Raw genomic sequence first — 7,570 nt, 5'->3', positions numbered from 1 at the left:
CAAACCACTCTAAAACCTCGAGCCACAAGGTAGAAAATGTGTGTTGTAAAGAAGCCAGTGCATTCTAAATCCTGTATTTCGATGAAATACATGAAAAGCTTCACCCTCCAGCATGTACGCACCCAAATGATTCATCTTTTTCTGCCTATTTCTGTTCAGAATACAACAGACCCCTTCCTTCCCCTCTACCCCTGGGTGTCTTGGGCACTGAAAGTAAATGGGTTTATTGGAAGTAAAAGCAAAGAAGGAAAGATAGGGGAAGGGATAAGGTCGAGGCAGGAATGACTTTGGCCATGTCAGGGAATGATGACCAGGTGGTAAGGTTGCTATTGTCCAGGTGTCTGATTTGTCATTCTGAGTCCCAAAACTAGGGGCAGGTGGTAGACCGAAGTTAATGTCTATCCCTAGCTTGCTCCTAGAGGGCTGTATTATTCTGGGTTGGAGACAATACTTATGTTAAATCCAGCTGCAAATGCAGGAGAAAGGGAATTCCCTCCCACCCATTTCCTTCTATGTTGCTTTTAGCTTCCATTCTGATAATTGGTATAAAATTTTCTTTGGCATTTTAATAGGAAGGGGCAGACACATTTTTGACCCTTAATAAATATATATTGAACACATTTTGACCCTTAATAAATATACATAAAAGTTGGAGAAAGGGTATCAGGGCCTTGGAACCTGCAAATCTCTTAACCTGGAAGTCTTAAAATAGTCGTTGTTGGTAAGAACAAGGAAATTGCATTTGGCATGCTCTCCAAAGTCTGCCCCCTGGCTTCTCTTGTTTTTGAGGTCGGCTGAGATTCGTATCTCCGGAAGAAAGATCCTTGATCTTTTCCCCAAGGTAATGTCTTAGGTATGTGTGAACTACTCGGTGATAATGACAACAGCCAACATTTGCTGAAAGCCTCCTTTATGCCTAGAACTGATTCGTGTAACTTCTCCATAAGGGACTGCTTTTTCACAAGATCACTTTTTTTTTTTAAGATTTTATTTATTTGACAGAGAGAGACACAGCGAGAGAAGGAACACAAGCAGGGGGAGTGGGAGAGGGAGAAGCAGGCTTCCCGCAGAGCAGGGAGCCCGATGCGGGGCTCGATCCCAGGACCCTGGGATCATGACCTGAGCCGAAGGCAGACGCTTAATGATTCAGCCACCCAGGCGTCCCTCACAAGATCACCTTTAATCTTTACAACAACCTTATCAAATAGATACTGTAATTATCCTCATTTTGCAGAGGAGTCCAGTGAGATTTAGAGAGACCACACAACTGGCCCAAGTCCACACGGGCAGTATGCGAGGGCAGAGAACTTCCGCCAGATGTATCCTATTCTGGTTAAATGGGGATCCCTACATTCTACCAGGAAACTCCATCATGTGCATGTTGTTAAAATTCAACCAAGTAAATCTGAAGGTCTAGTTGGCTTTATTAAATGATTCATGAATCAGGCAGCACCCCATCTAGCAAGTAGAGAGGCACTCAGGAGTTGTACAAGATGGAAGGGTTTTATAGATGGAGGGTGGGGCAAGACAGTTATTAGTAAAAGAAAGGGACTGTGCTGGGTCAGGCACTGGGGTTAGCACGCAGGTGATTTCCTCTTCCTTCGGGGGCTGGAGAGGGCCCAGGTGGTAGGGCCCTCATCGGCATGGATTGACAAATTCCTGGCCAACCTGTTAAGATTACATTTCTGAGGGAGGTTGAAACTGCACTTAGGTTGGGGATGAAGCCCGGGTTTGGCAACTCAGTCAAGATGAGACCATTTTGGGTCTGTGGTTTTCTTCCTTTTTTTTTTTTTTTTAAAGATTTTATTTATTTATCTGACAGAGAGAGACACAGCGAGAGAGGGAACACAAGCAGGGGGAGTGGGAGAGGGAGAAGCAGGCTTCCCGCAGAGCAGGGAGCCCGATGCGGGGCTCGATCCCAGGACCCTGGGATCATGACCTGAGCCAAAGGCAGACGCTTAACGACTGAGCCACCCAGGCGCCCCCCCCCTTTTTTTAAACAATGTATAGACTTGCCACAGGGCTTTGGTGACCTGGTTGCCATGCAGAAAGTGACAAAACAATCCCTTACGGATGCAACCGGTTGTTAGAAGATGCTGTTTACATCCAAGTGGAGAGATCACAGGAAAACATCATACTGAGACCTCACCAACTCTGTTAGTTCATCTGCCCACAGCCCCTCGTGGAAACCTCTGCAAATGACTTCAATGCACATCTGAACTAAGGACAAGAGACTCAGCCAGTGGCTCAAGAAGATAGTCTGGGAAGCAGCACTGGTTCAAGAAAAGATAGTCATAACACAGGGTAAAATGCTAAATGCCAAAGGAATGGTGCCTGCACTGAATGTTACGAAGACTCAGAGGAACCATGGCCAGGCTGCAAGGCCTGATTAACTTGTGTGTCTGGCTGGCAGAATCTGGCCCACATTCCCTTGGCAGCTGCACCAGCCAGCAGAGAGGTGATTGCTGAGCTGTTTGGACCAGAGGCTTAGGGCAGTATCCCCTGCTTTGTTCCTGATTGGTGTGAGAATTTTTATATATACCTTTTCTTTGATTCTGGGAATTACAGGCACTGAGCTGGTGAGCAGTCTTTGTGCCACCTAGAGGGGGCCCGAAACTTGGGAGCCTGCAGAGGAGGGTGCTGTAAGGAAAGGCTCCAACCAGGTGGGTTGTCCCTTCTCCCTTGGCATACCCTTGGGGAGAGCAGGAAGGCACTGGAAGGCGTCCGACTCTGTCTACCGGACAGTCTGAGACGCATCTTGATGTTTTGATTTTTCTCCTTTGCTTGGCAACACAAACCTTCGTTGCAATGTGTAGCTGGGCCCAGGGACGGGGAAGTCGACCCGAGACTGAGCTAAAAATGTTGCCCTTGAGGCGTGGGGTCTGAGGATGGACCTGGCAGAGGTCAGCACCGGGCGGTTGCACAGAGCCTTTGAGATTTCTAGCTCACACCTGTGTCCAAACGCCGTCTCCCCCTCATCGAATCCATTCTATGACCTTGGAAAGAGAAGCGGGGGGCCAAACCAGGTGTTCTCAGACCCCGGGGGAGCGGGATCAGAGGTTGTCGTGCGATGGCCACATGCGCGCCTCCCTAGATAGTGGCAGGGGTGGGCGCGCTGAATCCCCCTCCGGCCCCCGGACTCGGCGTGCGGCCCTCCCCCTGGGCGCGGACGCAGGTGTGACTGTGGCCCAAGGGTGTGGGCACCGGGGACGAAGCAGTTAAGGTGGGGGGCGCTTGGGCGAGTTGTCCAATACGGAGAAACAGCAGTTTGCCGGAGTTAACGTGGGCAGCTTCTTTGGGGAGGAAAAGAAGGAGGACCGTCTGCCAAGCTCCAGCTCGCCCCCCGCGTGTGTGCCTGTGTGTGCAGTGCGTGTGTGTGTGTGTGTGTGCGCGAGTGTGAGTGCGCGCGCGCCGAGGCGTTCCTCAGGTTGCGCTGCCTGGAAACCGAGGGAGCCATTGGAGAGGCGAAGGGGTGGGGGTGGGGGCTCCCCGTCCCTCGGAGAAGCCGGGGCGCGGGCGGCCGAGGCGAGCCCTGAACCCCGGCTCTTGACGCGGGCGAAGGCAGAGCGGGGACGGCGCCGCGGGCGGCCTCCAGGCCCCGGGGGGCCCGCCGGGGAGGAGCTGGGGAGGAGGCCGGAGCTGCATGGAGTTTCTAGGGCGCGCAACTCCGGCGGGGCCTCGGCCACTGGGCTCCGGGGCGCAGCGAGGCAGCCGCGCACATGGGCTGAGCCCGCGCGCCGGGGCTCTGCACGGCCAGCGGGAGCGGGAGGGGTAGAGGAGCGCGCCGTGCCGGGGTGCGGGGCACGCGTCCCCAGACGGGAGCAGAGGACAAGGACAGGGAGGAGCGTGCCCGGATCGCGCTCCGAGCCGACGAGGGGCTCGCGCCGGCCCGGCGCGCGCTTGGGGAGCGGCCCGGGGCGCCGTGGGAGCCGGCGGCAGCGAGGATGCCGGCGCGGGGACGCGGCTGCCGGCTGGGGGTGTGAGCGCCAGGCGGAGCGCTGCCCGCCGGCGCCTGCAGCCGCGCCGCCCCCTCCCTGCGGGCCTCGGAGGAAGCCCCCCGCGCCGCGCGGAGGCGCCTCGGAACCCGGGCTTCGGGGCGGCGGGCCCGCGCGGCCGGCCCCGGCCCAGCCAGAGGTGAGTGCCGCCGCCCGCTCGCGCCCGCCCCCGCCCCCGCCTCTCGCCTCGGTCCTCGCCCCTCTCCCCGGCGCGGGAGCCCCTGCCCCGGAGCGGGCGGCCGGCCGCGGACAACGCCTCCCATACCTGTTGGCGCGGGCAGAGGGTACGGGGCGGGCTGGGGGCCGCCCGAGCCACCTGGCCCTCCCTTGGGGTGGCCGCTGGCCGCCCGCCCGGGGGCGTGGGGCTGGGAAGGGCCGCGGGTGTCCCGCTCGGCTGTCCCGGACCGCGCGCGGGCTGCAGGCGGGGCGCCGGTCGCGGAGTCCGCGGCGCCGGGGGCTGCTAGGCTGCGCGCCCCCGGCCGCGGGCGCCCGGGCGGCGGGAAGGAAGCGGGAGGAGAGGGAGCCACACGGCAGCCCAGGTGGGAGAGCAGGGCGGCTTCCAGGTCTCCAGGAAGCCGGAGTCATGGCGATCCGGAGAGGCGGGACGCAGGGTTCCCTCCACCTCCGGCCCCCAGCGCGGGCTGCTCGCCCTCCTGGGCGCACGGCTGGGAAGGTCCGCGGGCCCCGGGGAGCGCGGGGGATCGCCGGGGAGGCCTCGGTAGCCCAGCCTGGGACCTGGCCGCTGCTCGGCTGGCCCCCGGGCCCTTAGCGGCTCCCTGGGTCGGGCGCCTGGGCAGGGGCGGGCTCCGGTTGTCCCGGGCAGTCCGGGTTTACGCGGTGCCCCAGCCTCCCCGGACTGGCGCGACCGGGAGTGAACTTCCTCAGACTTGGCCCGAGGGCGCCTAGGCAGCAGCAGGTAGTTCTGGGGCGGGCCTCGGGGCCAGGGCGAGCGGAGGACGCCGCACCCCGACGGGATAGCGGTGCCGAGCGGGGACCCGGGGCTGCGTTTGGCCTCCTAGGCGCCAGCCACGTGCGCCCTCTGCCCCCACCCGCAGCAGCATTTGCCACTGCTCTTTTCTGCCTTGAGGAGGCGTGTGTGAAGAAGGCGCCTTCCATCGGTTTGAATCGGTTTGAAGCCCTCAGCCCAGGTAAAAGTGTGCTTGCAGTTCCTTGGGTGCCAAGACTGGGGCGCCATCCCCAGGCCCTGAGCCTGTTTTTCCGCAGAAAAGGGCGACTTTCCCGGGCTCGGAGAGGAGCACCAAGTACTGTGTGTGGCTGTGTTGGGTCGCGTCCACTGAAGTCTGATGAGTGCTCGTAATGATGGCATTCTCGAGTGAACGAGAGCCTTCCCGGCGATAGAGTTGAGGTGACCTTCTCCAGGAAGAATGGGTAGATTTCTGCCTTTATGGATGTCCAGACACACAGCATTTGTGCAAATGGGAAAACTCCTCTAACTCTTAAGATTGCCATGTTCTGCTGCTTTAACTGCTGGCTTTCAGTCAAAAAGATAAACTCTTTTTCAATTCAGGCACGGGAGCTTTGGAAAGGGTTTTAAAGCCATTTGGTGTGAAATTGCCTTGAGGCTAGAGTAGGACTTTATTATTTTTTATTTATTTATTTTTTTAATGGAAGCGGGACTCCAGCTTCTCTCCTTGGCTTGTTGGTGGTTTTTAGTTCGTCTTTGTGGGGTGGAAGGGAGTGTTGGTGCAGTCCCAGTTCTATCTGCTGCTTGTTTATCTGAGGCTTTGACCGAAGTCTAAGGTGGCAATTCAGGCCTCTGCTGTGTTTGAGCTCGGCTGTGACACCCGGTTTAGGATTCATTCCTGGAGCTGCGTAACTTTGCTAGCCTCTTGGGCTGTTGGTGGCCGCTGCTGGGAACACCCCATGGCTGCCCTGGGCTGTGTTCCCCAGCCGCCTGCCTGGTGGGAGCCCAGCGGCGCGGCCCCCTCTTCCTGAGTTCACTGCAGACATGTGCGTTTTTCATGGCACTGACTGCTTGAAGAAGAGCTCTGTTTACTGAGAAGCGGGTCTACAGCACTGAAGTTGGTTACTGGATGTATCCAAGCGGAGTAATGAAAACAAAACACTCTGGTAACACAATCCCTAGGATATTTTATTGGAGGAGCGCTAAATCTTCTTAGAACTGTGCATCAAGATCACCTTTCTCTGAACGCTCCTATTGCCAGTAATCAGGCCTTTAGTGAGGGTGCAGAATAAGGGCTTTTTAGAAAGAAAGTAATTTAATTCAGCTGGTTCTGTGGAGAAAATGATAGGCAAGACTTGACAAAGACACAACTCCCTTTTCTCGCTAAGTGTGCTGGGGAGGGTTGGGGTGGGGTGAGGGTGCGCGTATGTGTGGCAACTGCTTGGTTGAGTTGAACATTTATCTTCAAAGTGGGAGGCCTCTGATCAGGGCTTAAATATTGGGCAGGGTTGGGCTCCAGTCTAGAAATTTATTTTCCATAGCAAGTGGCCTCGCGAGGCGTAGCGTGCTCCTGGGTCAACAGCCTGGGGAGAGGTATCTGTGAGCTGGTCCTTGAGCCTGGTCCTGGGGCTGCAGTCCCCGCTTTGCCAGCCCCCTCCGATCCTGGCAGCCCCTGCAGTGCTCATAGGGTAGCAGAAGGGGGCGCTAGTTCTCATATTGAGAGGAATTCTCTGGCTCTGGTAGGTCTTGGGACATTTAAGGTCTTTGGAGACCCTCTTCATTCAGCTTTCTGAGACCCGACTTGGTACCAGACACTTTTCCACATTTGAGTTCATGTTATCCTTGTTTTTCATATTTAGAAATTGATGCCAAGGGAGGTAAATAACTGTCCTGAGGCTGTTGCAGCTTGTGGGTAAGAGGCATGGTTTAGGGTTTGATTCTAAGAGGCTGGGGTTCCTGATTCTAAGCTCAGGGATCTTTCCACACTACTGCTTATGAGCTGAAGAGTGTTTTGGTAACCTCTGACCTTCCGTACCTTGTTTAGTGTCCGCCCTGGAGCGGGTGCCCTATGTTTGCTGAGTGGATCCGGGTCAGCATCTCGTTCCTCGTTCCCAGTGAGTAAGCTCAGGCACAGGGGAAGCTGGGGAGGGGGAGGCCCTCCCTCCATGTGCGCCCACACTGGAGCCGCATGAAGTTCCAGGCTAGGTTGATGTGATTATAGGCTGCTGCTTTGTTTGCACGTTTCCTGTCCGTGCCCACGTTGGTATCGGGTAGGTGGCATCTTTGCCCTTTACTCGAGGCTTAAACTGGTACCATCAGTGTCTGAAATGTCTTCTCATGATGGAGAACCATCAGGTAGGGTCACCGGCAGTAGCCTTTGACGCTTTTTAAAACAATGTGCATCCTAACTCTTAAGCAGTGAAAGCATCCCTCAAGATGGGCAGAGCATGGACTGATCCCTCGGTGGCTCCGTTTGAGGGTTGTTCTGAATATGGCTAGAAAGGAGGAAAATGAAAATACATTGTTGCATCCAGCCTGGGGTTTTCAAAATGAATTACGATTTTAATCATTTAACATCTTGTTAGATTTTTTTTTTTTTTTTTTTTTGGCTAAAATACATTCAGTGCCTTTTATGTGGTTCCGGATATAG

At 56.0% G+C, this 7,570-nt stretch overlaps 1 protein-coding gene across 3 annotated transcripts in view; it reads left to right on the top strand.

Annotated features, from left to right (window-relative positions):
* Nucleotides 1-3,791: 3,791 nt before the first annotated feature.
* The window catches only part of CALN1 (calneuron 1), a 418,542-nt gene continuing 414,763 nt past the window's right edge, over nucleotides 3,792-7,570 (top strand). Inside the window, exon 1 of one of the 3 annotated variants that reach the window (XM_078074520.1) lies at nucleotides 3,792-4,134. The gene's annotated coding sequence lies outside the window, so the exon portion shown is untranslated. Of the gene's footprint in view, nucleotides 4,135-4,515; nucleotides 4,535-4,647; nucleotides 5,144-7,570 lie in introns of those variants that run through there. The other 2 variants (XM_078074519.1, XM_078074517.1) reach the window with 2 other exon arrangements.

Source organism: Halichoerus grypus, chromosome 6 (genome assembly GCF_964656455.1).
Source record: "Halichoerus grypus chromosome 6, mHalGry1.hap1.1, whole genome shotgun sequence".
Taxonomy (NCBI): Eukaryota; Metazoa; Chordata; class Mammalia; order Carnivora; family Phocidae; genus Halichoerus; species Halichoerus grypus.
Note: the sequence above shows the minus strand (reverse complement) of the source record. Positions and strands in the feature narration are given on the sequence as shown.